At 42.4% G+C, this 11562-nt stretch overlaps 1 protein-coding gene across 1 annotated transcript in view; it reads left to right on the top strand.

The window, feature by feature from the left end:
* EDEM3 (ER degradation enhancing alpha-mannosidase like protein 3) overlaps positions 1-11562 on the top strand; it is a 102491-nt gene that overhangs the window by 81445 nt on the left and 9484 nt on the right. The window lies entirely within an intron of this gene.

Raw genomic sequence — 11562 nt, 5'->3', positions numbered from 1 at the left:
ACAATGCTGACACCAACTGCAGTGATAAAATTTCCCCCAGAGAGTCCCCATTCTCAGATTCTCCTTATCCATAGATTTTCTGTGGGAGAAGGATTTAAGCTGTAGAAGTTGCAAATAAGCAAGGCATTTCGCAGAGAGAGTTCAGATTAGAATGGTGCTAAAGATGTGCCTTAAGAACACTGGGACTTCTCAATGGGCAGGGCATGAAAAGTCTGGATCAGAGCAGCAGTCTCCAGAGAACCAGGAGATAAAACAGCAAGAGGCTGTGTTTCAGAGAAAAGTTTCCAGCTAGAGTTAGTGTCTAACCATGTACGTGGCATCGAGAGGCTTTGGCTAGTAGAGGTTCATTCACGACAGGAAAGAATAGTTTCAGTCAACAGTTGGAGGAAAAACCTGGATGCCATGGGTTGAGGGGGAAAATGGTGGTAAGGCAGCAAGGGCCCTTGAGAGTAGACTCCATGAAGAATAATTGCACTCACCTCCTAACTGGCTTCTTTGCCTCTACTCCCTTCTGCACACCACTTGCTCCTAAGGGAACACTCTCAGGCTTAAAATCCTTTGATAGCACCATTATCACCTGCACAAAAATGTCACACTTCTTTCTTTTTTTTTTTAAGTTTATTTATTTTTGAGAGAGAGAGAGCCCAAGTGAGCAGGGGAGGGGCAGAGAGAGAAGGAGAGAGAGAGAGAATCCCAAGCAGACCCTGCAGTGTCAGCACAGAGTGCAACCTGGGGCTCTATCCCACGAACTGTGAGATCATGACCTGAGCCAAGATCAAGAGTCCGATGCTTAACCGAGTGAGCCACCCAAGAGCCCCTAAATGTCACACTTAGCACAGACATCCCATCCTGCCCAAACCTGAGTTTCAGTTATTTGCTTAACTACCCCTCTTTGCCACTGGATTGGTCCCTAACAGATATCATCCCTTAAATGAAGGTACCATCTCTTGTTTGACATTTTACGTTACCCCAACTTCTACCCATTCCCATTTGTCACTCAACTCATGTAGTTGAATGAATGGAAAAATACGTGAGAGATGAATGGATGAATGAGTGAATGATACCAACACTGACTGTCTTTGTTACAATGGATTTCTGAGTCTCAATATGGCGGTTGAAGATAATTTATAATTTTCCTTTGTGAAATGTCTTGTCAAGTCGAAAGAAAGAGTTTCTGTATAAATCCAACATCCTGTTGTTACCTAGTCATCACTGGTGTTTTATTTTTGTAGTTTCAGTTACCTTGATGCTTCCTCGTTATAATTAGACAAGTTCAATTGGCATGAAGATCTCTGATTGGAGTAGGATTGTCTCGGTGAGATGACAAGGGTGTCTGGAAACACTACCTGATAGCGGGGCACTTAGATACGACACGTGTCCAGTTCTGTTGAACCTCTGAGTCATGCTTGTGGGATCAACCGAGTCACCAGGATGATAATCAACTTTGCTTTGTGATTCCCCTGTCGGCACATCTATTTTAGCTCTTCTGGCAGAGCTGGGGACTTGCTCTACTAATTCACTATGACGTTGCTTTCTAATTAGGTATCTTGACACAGCAGGCATTCTGGTCTTGAACATTTCCTTTGTTTCTTTAATGTGCCAGCAAGCTGTCTGACTTTGAGCTGCCTGATTTCAGATGTTACCTGCAGTGTAAAATCAGAACACAGATAAGGCACTCAGTCCAGTGTGTGGCACCGGGGTGGGGGTGGGGGGGGGTCTTCGAGAAATGTTTGTCACATTCTCCTGTCCGTCTGTGCCTTCTGACCTTCTGGTGTTTTAGTTAACCTCAAAGATAACGTATTAGCTTTGGAAGGCTTAAATTTTTCTGCATCCCCAAAGAGAGTCCAGTAATCCTATAAACAGATACTATGTGGATTTCTTTTTAGCCTCATTTCCTTTTAGCCTCACAGTAACCCTAGGGGGTACGCATTTTTACTTCCTTTGTTTTCTAGAGGGAGAAGCCATAGCCCAGAAGTCAAGTTCTGAGGTTACAGAGTAGGTGAGGAAGGGCGGTGAACAAGAACACACGTGCGCCTCTTTCCAAAACTCTTGTGTTCAACCGCCACATATACTGCCCCCCACAAGACTCTCTGAGCGGCCGGCACTGCACTGGAGACTATGCAGGTCACAGATGGAGGAGACTCAGCCTTATCCTTAAATGGCATCCTTCCTGGCCAGAAAGAACTGTGACCCCAGGTGTTAAGTGCCAACACTCTCTGAGCCTGGGGAGATTCCAGTTCCAGAGCCCGGCCCTTCCTAACCCCTTGCTCTGGGCTGTGCCCTCAGAGCCCCATCTGGAATGTGGAGGAGGAACTTCCTGCTTGCCCTCCCTCTCCAGCTCCACCCCTAATATCACCCCGAGGGGAGACAACAGCAGGTGCTGCTGCCCCCTCCATGTTCTGGGAGCCCATTGTCTAATTTTGCTCAGGCCTGGCCTGCTTCCCTTTCAGCCCCGGGCATGTGGGCAGAGTACAAGCTAATTGGCAGGGCTGCTCCAAATACTAAAGAACACGGAGCTGCCTGTTCACCAGCGGGAAGGCCGTGTTCCCAGCTTGTGCTCTGACATTTTCTGGGGCTTGGGCAAAGCCACCTGCCAACAAAGGTGTAACGGATAAAGGGCAAACAGGGAGAATCAGGTCCTGACGGCTCGGCAGAGATAACCCCCAGGGGAAGGGACGCAGCTGAAATCCAAGCTCAAGATGCTTTGTCCCCAAGGAGGAGGCACGACTTGGGGAGAGGGAAGGAGTCAAAGGTGAGCTCATCCACTCCAGGCCTAAGGGTTCCCATCCTCCAGGTTCCTGGGGGCACAACAGGGCTGAGGAGGAGGCTGCGGAAATGTCTGGGGCCCTGGTGACTGTCGGGTGCCTGTGCTTCAGCCGAAGGCCAAGTTCCCTGACCTGCACAATGAAACCCCTCACAGACGGGAGCCCTGAGGGAGAAAAGAAGTTTTACACAGTAGAGAAGGTGTGGACTTTGGAGCCAGACAGATCTATCTCAACTCTCAGCTCTGCGGCTGACTGGAAGTAACAGTACCATGACTCTACTGCAACAACCCTTTAAGGGAAATCATCTTTTAATCTTTATTTTATAAGAACTAGAAACCCTTGCCCATGGAGACATCTTCAGAGAGTATCAGTGCCTGGCCTGGGACTTGATTCCACCTGACAGAAGTCCACACTCTTAACCACCAGGCCTCCCGTGCAAAGATGCTTTAAGTGGGAACGTGACATATGAGACAGACAGTACCTGTCCTCATAGAGAATGAGTTTCTTAGTTTCATCATCTCGAACGTGGGATTAATAATATGCATCTCTGAGTTTTTTGTGAAAATTAGAGCTGATACAAAAAGGCATGGGGGAGAGGTCCTTGAGGGTGGAGGTGGGGCTGGGGAGAGGCCCATCCCTCTCTGGGTGAAGGACTGCAGGGCCCAGGCTTGTTGCTGCTGTTCTTTTAAATTAAACATCTTTCAAGAAAAACACGCTGAATCAAAATGGAACAATTGTTGAGTGTGAATGATGAGGTCATGGTTTTGTTTTCATTTTTATATTTTCCAAATTCAAATCATATGTATTACATTTTCTCCGTATAATTGGAATACATGTTGATGCATTAATTATGAAAAATACAGAAACTGAAAGGAAGAAAAATCTTTACTTCCCATTGTTCAGAGATGACTAGTGTTGAAACATTTTTTCTTCTTTCTTTTTTTCCAGTGTTTTATTATTTGCTTTTTTTTTTTTTAGGTTTCTTTATTTATTTTGAGAAAGAGAGGTTGAGAGTGCACATACATGAGAGCGGGGGAGGGGCAGACAGAGAGAATCCTAAGCAGGCTCTGTGCCATCAGCTCAGAGTCAGATGTGGGGTTCCATCTCATGAACCCGTGAGATTATAGCCTGAGCCTAAATCAAGAGTTGGGTGCTTAACCGACTTAGTCACCCAGGCGCCCCACTTATTTTTTTTACTTAAGTGGTATCATCTTGCACTTTCCTACTTTTAAAATGTAATATATCATGAACATTTTACCATGGCATCAAATACCTCTTAATACATAGGAGAATAAATGGTTGCTTTTAAATTTTCTTTGCAAGGTGGTTCATTACTTCTGTAGCGGGAAAAAAAAATCTACTTAAAAGAACTTCACTGTGTTAAAAATATATTTGTGCGTTGCTCTGGGAGTGCCCTGCTTTGCCCAAAGGTATAGTGTGCTAGGTTTTATGTCTAGCTCAGGCCAAGTGGAGGGTGATAATCCTCCGGTATTAATCATGACGTATGGAATGGAAATAGGAATAGTTGGTTTTGTGAGGACTAAATGAGATCAGGTATGTGATATTCCTAGGAGACCATGAGCCATATCAAGTGCTCAGTAATGACCAAATTGTGTCAGTCAGCGACAGTGCACGGAGAACAAGATGGGTGTTGGCCGGGAATTGGAGGCCAGCCCTACCTGTGTTGTGCTGGGTCTAGCTCTTATGGGCTCTTACAAGCCAGTTGCTAAATTCTCAAGGACTTTTGAGCCGGTTTGTTAAATAAAGGCTGTGAAGCCATCTGTAGATTGAAATCAGTCTTAATGGGAGAATTTACACCACAGAAATGGCAAAGCAGCAAATGCTACAAATCAGGGCTGTTTCTTTGTTGATTTACTTATCTCTTTAGCCAGCACACCACTGGTAGGGATAATCCAGGGACAGGCTGTGCTATGCCCAGAATGGTTGGAGGCCTGCAGAAAATGCTTCTGAGGGCCCGTGCAGTTGATTTCATACAAATGGTAAACATGAGCTGAAATCCTGGTCTGACTGCTGCTTTAACTGGCAGGAGGAACAGGGAAATGTACGCATTGGGGAGCCTAAAAGGGCAAACCAGAAGAGTTCTTGTTTATTCTCCCAGAACAGAAATAACTAGATGAACGGAGGAGGCAGCAGGAGATAGGGGGACTTGTCATCCAGAATGACAAGGACTGGTGAGTGTGAGTGAATGGGAAGTTCAGAGTTAGAGAGAAGGCTGTGGGAAGGGGTTGAGGAATGAAGGCACACAGAAAAGATTAAAAAAAAACAATCAAAAGGAATAGTATAGAAGGGAAAACTTAACATCACAAAAATGTTATTTTCCTCAATAGTAACATGTATAATTAACAGAATTCTAATTAGAATCTAGGTAGAGTTTTTACTTATTGGATACATAATCTTAAAATTCATGTGGAAGATTAACTGTCCAAGAATAGCCATAAAATAATGAGGAAAGGATAGTAGGGAGGACTTCTTTACCAGAAAATAAGTATTTGCTAAGGCCACTGTAATACAAACAGTACATTGTAGCATAGGAATTTTTAAAAATCTATAAAATTCCTGGAACAGCCCAATGAGCCCAGAAATAGATCTCAATAAACATAGCAAGGTACTATACCAAATGAAAAGGTAATATTTGAATCCAGTAGGGAAGGATTGATAAATGTAATAAATGGTGCTGGCACCATGTGCAATCCATCTAGAAAAAAGTAAAGTTGGATCCCTATCTCACACCATATTCAAAAAAGGAAGTTTTGGGGCACGTGGGTGGCTCAGTTGGTTAAGCCTCTGACTCTTGACCTCGGCTCGGGTCACGATGTCGTGGTTTTGTGGGTTCCAGTCCCACATCGGGTTCTGCACTGAACAGTGCAGAGCCTGCTTAAAATCCTGCCTCTCTCCCTTGAGCGCGTGTGCAGGCACATGCACAAGTGCGTACGTGTGCTTGTGGGCGCACGTACGTGTGCGTGAACGTGCCCGTGCTCTCTCTCAAAATAAACTTTTAAAAAAGGAAGTTTTGATTGTACAAAGCTCTAAAGTAATAAAAAGTTTAAATAGGAATTTCAGCATGCATATTAAAAACCTGCCTGTTGGGGAGAGTATTTTTATTAAGATAGAAAAACCAGAAGCCATATACCCCTATATATGAACGATTGACACTGATAAGATAAATTCATATATTGGGATCCACAAAATGGAGGGGCCCCCAGTGGCCCAGCCCACATCACAGATTTAAATCTAAGTCAGCCTGGACTTCTGGGAGACACCCGTCAAGGAAATCTAACACACTAATCACAATTCTCCAACTTTATGTGGCTTACTTTACCCTAGAAAATAGGACCCGCTAGCCTTTGCAGGACATCTCCTAGCTTCCAGCTAAGCATGCTGTTTCCAAATTTCTTTTCTGATGCTGTCTAAAACTTGCTCCTGCCCAAAATTCCTCAGGAAGAGCGCTCCACTTCTTGTGAGGCACTGTACTTGCTTAATCCATGGATTGTTTTCCCTTGAATAAAGCACATCAAACTCGTTGCTAAATTGTTTTTGTTTTGTCATTTGATGGCACAAATTTTTAAAACTTTTGCATGGTAAAAAATACCATAAACAAAATCAAAAAACAAATTATACATTTAAAGGAAAGTATTTGCAAGAAAGATTATAGATACAGAATCTATAGTTAATACCTATGATATCAAAGAGCTCTTCAAATTAAGAGTCAAAAGCCAGTTTAGTAGGAAAGTGGGGAAGAGATACAAATCTGCAGTGTTTGGAAAAGCGATTCCAGATATCCATAAATGCATGAAACACTGGAGCCTAGTGTAGCAACTGGAGTGGTTAATCTTTTCTAGAGACAGACTAGCTTGTGGTGTGGCCTTGACCAAGTTATTGAACTTTCCTGTGCCTCTGTTAGTTATATCATCTTATAAATGGGGATACTCAGAATACCTGTCACACAGGGTCGTTATAAGGATTAAGAGCTACTCTATGTAAAATGTTCCATACAGTGCATGGCAGATAGTAAGCCCAGGGCAAAGTATTATGTAAGCACTGACTATTGTTATGAGTTGGGGGAATGCAAATTCGAATAACAGAGCAATAGCACTCCTTACCCATCAGGCTGGCAAACATTAAAACCGTGACTATATTACTGGTGGGAATTCATTGGAATTCATCAGAAGAGAGTTTTCTACTAGTGGAAATGTAGAATGTCATGATCATTCTTAGAGCACCTTCTGAGAGTATCTCTAAACATTTTAAGTTCATCTACTTGTTGACTTAGCAATTAAACTCTTGGGAGTCTATCCTGTAGAAATAAAGCCACTAGTACAAGAATATTCACTGCAGCCTTGTTTGTATTGGAAAACAAAGTGAAACAAAATGAGAACCTATCGAAAGGGGAAGGATTGAGTAAAATCATGGCATATTCCCAACCTTGTAATATTATGCAATCTTTAAATAGAATGACTTTGAGCTTTGCCAATTGACTTGGAGAGATTTTCACAATATGTTTTTAAGTGATAAAAGCAAACTTTACAGAAAGTATGTGGGAAAGTGTTTTTGTAAAGCAAATATTGGCACCCTTATATATATGTACACGTGTTTGTGTATTGTTATATAAACATGAGAATGTTAGAAAGACCATACAAAGGGTTATTGAGTGTCTGCCTTTATTGCATATTCTGGTCATGAAATATATACATGTAAGTATATATGCAATATATATATATATATATATATATAAGCTCAAAGAAGTATGAGGAAGAGGATTGAAAGGATCTGAAATCCCACCATCTGGAGATAATCACTACCATTAATGTTTTAGAGATCATCTTTCATATATTTCTTTGCACATATTCACAACTTCCTGTAGATGAGGTGTGTGATATCGTGATAGAAGAAATGTATATTTGGTTTATGACCAGGTTTATTGGCACAAGAGCTTCTAAAAGTCTTGGTGTTTCCAGAGTGGCAGGGGTGAGAGGGACAACTTCTGTTATTTATAATAAGCTTCTGTCAACCCTATCTGAGTTTATGCTAATGAGGTGACCTAAGGTACACCCCTACATGGTTTCAGGTCAGGGCTAGTTGCCAGAGGAACTAAGCAGTGATTACAGGTTTGGAACTTTCAACCCTCCCCCCCCACCCCCACCAACCCTGGGGAGGGGAGAGAGGCTAGAATTGAGTTAATTAACCAATTACCAATGATTTAATTAATCATGCCTAAGTAATGAAACCTCTATAAAAATCCTAAACGATGTGGTTCAGAAAGTTTCTGGATTAGTGAATGCATCCATGTGCCAGGAGTGTGGTATACCCCCAAATCCCACGGAAACAGAAGAAGCTCCTGTACTCAGGGCCCTTCCAGACCCTGTCCTATGTACTCCTTCATCTGGTTGTTTATTTGTATCCTTTATAGTATCCTTTATAATAAACTGATAATACTAAGCAAGGTGTTTCCCTGAGTTCTGTGAGCCACTAATAGCAAATTATCAAGCCTGAGGAGGAAGAGGTCATGGGAACCCCCGATTTGTAGCCAACTTGGACTGGAGTATGGGTGACCCGGGACCCACCACTTGTGATTGGTGTCTGAAGTTGGGGCAGTCTTGTGGAACTTAACCAGTGGGGTCTGCCCTAATTGGGTAGTGTCAGAATGGAGTTTAACTGTAGGATACCAATTAGAATTGGTAGAATTGGAGAATTGCCTGGTGTGGAAACCCCACACATTTAGAAGTGTTATGTGTAGAAACAGATCTTAATAGGGTGAATGCTGTTTTTATCACGTATTCCTTTGTGAGGGGATCCCAACAAAATCACACTGAGTCTTATGGTGAGACCCAGACGACAAGTCAGGAGATGCTGAAAAGTGATGGCTCTCATCCCCTAATTAACTCCATGTGTGGGAGTTACTTCACTTCTCTGGGCTCCAGTTCCTCCCATAAAATGGCGCTATTTAGTAGATGGTCTCTGAGGTTCCTTTTTGTTTTGGAATTCAGCACTCTTATACTGTTGGCCGTGAGAAAGTCAGCCTGGCGTACAGGAGGCTTCAGAATCAGACAGCCCTAAAGTTCAACACCAAGGTGATATTACTGGTACACTAATAATGAAGTGCTTCACTTGAAAAATGGGGAAATAATCATCACGCTGTAGAATTGTAAAGATTGGAAAATAAACATAAATCGGTAAACACAGCAGCATTCTTTCTCAGATTTAATGCCACTTAAGAGACAAATTATTTTTTAACAAATTAAAATAATGGATGCTATATCATGCCTAAAAGGCTACTTTGTCATTTTTAAGGTGAAACAGTTTAAAATAGGCTATGAACTTCGATTAAGGGAAATGAAGAAATGATGAAACACAATGCCTTTGCAGTTTCTTCAGAGAGCTCATTTCAGAACAGTTTACTGATGGAAACTTTTGGAGGGGTTTGTCCAGGTCTACCCAGAAAGGTGCTGCTATAATAAAGGCTTCCTGGGTTTCAGCAAAATGAAGAGAGGTTTGTTAAGTTTAAACAGAGCAAAGAGCCATTTTAGTCAGGATGAAAAATGAGTTTATTTGGGAATAGCAGAGGAATTGCAATTTGGGACGAGAAAGCTATGGTGACCCGCAGGCCAGTCCAAAGAGATAAAGGGAAGGTCAGCTTTTTATTAGGTTTTAGGGGGAAACTGGGGAGGGTTGTTTTGAACAAAAGAAACAAGAGTTAGGTTGTGGTGATTTCCCATTAGCTGTAAATGGTGGTTAGTGCTTGTTGTTGCCGGGGGCATTTTCCTTCCTTTTCTTTCTTTCTTTTAACGTTTATTCATCTTTGAGAGACAGAGAGAGACAGAGCATGCGCTGGGAAGGGGCAGAGAGAGGGAGACACAGAATCCAAAGCAGGCTCCAGGCTCTGAGCTGTCAGCACAGAGCCTGACGTGGGGCTCGAACTCACGAACTGTGAGATCATGACCTGAGCCGAAGTCAGATGCTCAACCGACTGAGCCACACAGGCACCCCCCTTCTTTTTCTTAAAATCAGGAGAGGGGCACCTGGCTGGCTCAGTCGGAAGAGCATCGATCTTGGGGCCCTGAGTTCGAGACCCACTTGGGTGTACAGATTACCTAAAATAAATAAATAAACTTAGAAAAAAGCAAGAGATAAAATTCCTGTGTGAAAAATGTCCTCCCTCGTTGAAATAATTCTTACCTTTCTTCTGTGCGTGGTTCTGTAGGCACATGGGGGAGAGCTCCCCCTTAGGGCTTTTGGGATCCATTTTAAATGAGGTTTCCTTTATTTTCACAGGTTACATTTTTCTCCCTGGTGCTAATGCTCATTTTCCACTAAACCAAAAGGGAAAAAAATAGTTGTAATTGAGATTTCATCAACCAGGACATTTTAGACATGCAGAGCCCGGACTTTTGCTCTTATACCGTAAATCGAACAAAATGCAGAAAACCATCATTTCCCACTCATGCTACCAATCACTGTGTACCTACAGGGCCGCCTTGTGCCCTGGGAGGAGGGCTATGGCATTTCATAACCATTATAACACTTCCTCTGAGGAATCTCAGAACCAGCCTGTCCAAGAACGTCCTTTGACGTTAAGTCAATGATTCAGTCAGAATCTGAAATATTCTTACAGAGAAAATCAATTAGAAAGTTGCATCACTGCAAACTCAATATTAAACCTTCAGCTTCTTTGTGTCATTAAAAGTACAATTCTTTAAAAAAAACTAAATGCACTGCACAAATAGAAGGTATTATTTTGAACTGGCCAAGAGTCATGATTTGGGCAAGGACCAAGGAGAATAATAAACAAACGGGGTGGAAGAATTTGGGATGTGATTTTTTTCCTGACATAAATTCATATTATTTATTATGTGCAGAAGACAGGAAGTGTCGTCTGGGCCAGGAGGACTCTGTCTCACCAGGTACCATCATGAGGTATGAAAAGGCACCATTCTTTCTATTCAGGATAAGAGCTGGATAGGCCAGGACCATTTTTTTTCTGCTGAAGAGTTGTGTCTTAAGACTGTCTGTACTGGATTTGCAGTAGTGGAATTCAGCTCTCTCTGAGGAATTTCTTCGAAGAGTCTCCCTTTGTCTTGTGTTCTGTTTCCCATTGGACCACCAGCCTTTGGCTCTGAATGAAAAGCTCCAGCCAGAGGGGTTCATCAACCAGCAGGTTGCTGTGTAGAAGAACTCATCATTTGTTTCTTTTTATTTCCCTTCCCAACACACATACTAAATTGAAATGACATTGAAAGTATCAACCTGAGGGGCACTTGGGTGGCTCAGTTAAGTGTCTGACTTCCGCTCAGGTCATGATCTCAAGGTTCGTGAGTTCAAGTCCCACATCGGGCTCTCTGCTGTCAGCACGGAGCCCACTTCAGATCCTATGTCCCCCTCTCTCTCTGCCCCTCCCCCATTCATGCTATCTCTCTCTCTCCCGAAATTAAATAAATGTTAAAAAAAGATTTAAAGAAGAAAGTATCAATCTGAAAAAAAGGAAGGAAGAGAGAATTTGTGGGATTTGCCCTATTTAAACAATATATGTCATTACTCTGGAGTATTAAGAGCAGGCAGGGCCACAGGAAAGCAGTTCCCAGCAGGTGAATAGGTGATAACAAACTGATCAGGTTTGATTTCTAGTTTTGTTTCATTTTTAATTTATAATAGTAATAGCTAACGTGAGCTACATACATGAGTATGAGTATGCCGTGTGCAGTTTATAAATTGCTTTAGCATGCATTCATGACCTAATGTGATTCTCATGGCAGTGTAATGATACAGATACCATCATTATCCC

This window comes from Acinonyx jubatus, chromosome E4 (assembly GCF_027475565.1).
Source record: "Acinonyx jubatus isolate Ajub_Pintada_27869175 chromosome E4, VMU_Ajub_asm_v1.0, whole genome shotgun sequence".
NCBI classification, from domain to species: Eukaryota; Metazoa; Chordata; class Mammalia; order Carnivora; family Felidae; genus Acinonyx; species Acinonyx jubatus.
The sequence above is the reverse complement of the archived record's forward strand: the minus strand, read 5'-3'. Positions and strand labels throughout refer to the sequence as shown.